Source organism: Odocoileus virginianus, chromosome 14 (assembly GCF_023699985.2).
Source record: "Odocoileus virginianus isolate 20LAN1187 ecotype Illinois chromosome 14, Ovbor_1.2, whole genome shotgun sequence".
NCBI lineage: Eukaryota > Metazoa > Chordata > Mammalia > Artiodactyla > Cervidae > Odocoileus > Odocoileus virginianus.
In genome coordinates this window covers 7122403-7124581 of record NC_069687.1, presented here as the reverse complement: position 1 = coordinate 7124581, position 2179 = coordinate 7122403, and the positions used below count along the sequence as shown (strand labels likewise).

Sequence of the window (2179 nt, the reverse complement as noted above, 5' to 3'; positions counted from 1 at the left end):
TGAGATTTGGACTATAAAGAAAGCTGAGCACTGAAGAATTGATGCTTTTGCATTGTGGTGTTGGAGAAGACTCTTGAGAGTCCCTTGGACTGCAAGGGGATCAAACCTGTCCATCCTAAAGGGAGTCAGTCCTGAATATTCATTTGAAGGACTGATGCTGAAGCTGAAGCTCCAATACCTTGGCCACCTGATGCAAAGAACTGACTCATTGGTTTTTTTTTTTTTTTTTAGATGTGAAAATAGTATTTTAATAGTAATGGGAATACACAGCACCTCCTGGGATGGAGGGTCCAGACAAGAACACTCACTAAGCACAAGCCTCCCAGGTACCAAAGCGCTTCCCTCACAACTCTGTTGTGACGAAGGTCAGACACACCTCAGGTCCCCCTCGAGGTCCCCCCAGGCCCTTGCTCCTTACATAAAAAGGTCACATGGACACTGCAAGTTTATCATAAGTTGCCAACAGCACTTTATTTTTTCTCTTCAACATCCTGTTCTGCGGCTTCCTTGGCCCTTTTTGCCCGGATGCCAAAGAGCCGGGCGTTGGCGCGGGCCATGCGGAGACTAGCAAATGCCTTAAAGTTCTCCTCCTCCTCTGTGATGACTCTGGCTTTCTCCTTCTTATAGACCTTCCGTATTGGCATAACAGGTCCAGTCAGCTGAGTGGCCAGTTTGAGCTCTTCAGCAGAGCTGTCTCAGGGCTTCCTGGGGAACAGGATAAGTTTGGAGCGGTACTCCTTGAGCCGCTGCACGTTGGCCTGCAGGGACTCCGTGCACTTGTTCCGCCGCCTCGGGTCCACCGAGATCCCAATGGTCCGGGCCACCTTCTTGTGGATGCCGGCCACCCTAAGCTCCTCCAGGCTGAAGCCCCTGCCGGCGCGAACCTTCGTGTGGTACCTGACCGTCGGGCATCTCACCACCGGCCGGAGAAGACCCGACGCGGGGCGGGGAGGGATGCGGCGCGCCTTGGCCTGCCGGGCCTTGCGCCTACGGATCTTGCGAGCCGGCTGGTTGAAGGATGTGGCCACGCGCCGCTGCCAGTCCTTGTGGAAGTGGGACTTCAGGATCATGCTATTCCGGCTGGGCGCCATGGCTGCGGCCGAAAGGCCTCCTCTGAGGGCTCACAGCCGGGAAAGCAGAACTGACTCATTGGAAAAGACCCTGATGCTGGGAAATATTGGGGGCAGGAGGAGAAGGGGATGACAGAGGATGAGATGGTTGGATGGCATCACTGACTGGTTGGACAAGAGTTTGAGCAAGCTTCAGGAGTTGGTGATGGACAGGGAAGCCTGGGGTGCTGCAGTCCATGGGATCGCAAAGAGTTGGATATGACTGAGCTGAACAACATAAACCAGCTTCAAACTATTTATAAGGCTCTAAGAAAGACGTTCATGATTCTTATGCAGATTAAAGTTTGGAAAACACTGATTTAAAGTGACACTTTGTAGGACACTTTCTATAAATGATCGTGTGATTTAGCACACTCAAGTATTATGAAATAAACTGTTATTATTTTTAAATGATAAACTGTTTGATGCTTGGAAAGATTGAGGGCAGGAGGAGTAGGGGGCAGCAGAGGGTGAAATGGTTGGATGGCAACACTGGCTTAATGAACATGAGTTTGAGCAAACTCCAGGAGATAATAAAGGTCAGGGAAATCAAGAGTGCTGTAGTTCATGGGGTTGCAAAGAGTTGGACAAGACTTAGTGACTCAACAACAACAGAAAAGTTTCAAATATAGTATAGAGATTTCCTGTATACCGCAATTCTATTTTGCATATTCCTAACATTGCATTCAGTTCAGTTTAGTTGCTCAGTCTTGTCCAACATCTGTGACCCCGTGGATTGCAGCACGCCAGGCTCCCCTGTCCATCACCAACTCCTGGAGTTTACTCAAACTCATGTCCATGGAGTCAGTGATGCCATCCAACCATCTCATCCTCTGTCATCCTCTTCTCCTCCTGTCGTCAATCTTTCCCAACATCAGGGTCTTTTCAAATGAGTCAGTTCTTCACATCAGATGGCCAAAGTACTGGAGTTTCAGCTTTAGCATCTGTCCTTCAAATGAATATCCAAGACTGATTTCCTTTAGGATGGATTGGTTGGATCTCCTTGCGGTCCAAGGGACTCTCAAGAGTATTCTCCAACACTTCAGTGCAAAAGCAGTAATTCTTCAGTG

General features: G+C 49.2%; 1 pseudogene; it reads right to left on the bottom strand.

The window, feature by feature from the left end:
• Nucleotides 1-445: 445 nt before the first annotated feature.
• LOC110134710 (large ribosomal subunit protein eL13 pseudogene) lies at nucleotides 446-1118 on the bottom strand (annotated as a pseudogene).
• Nucleotides 1119-2179: the final 1061 nt, after the last annotated feature.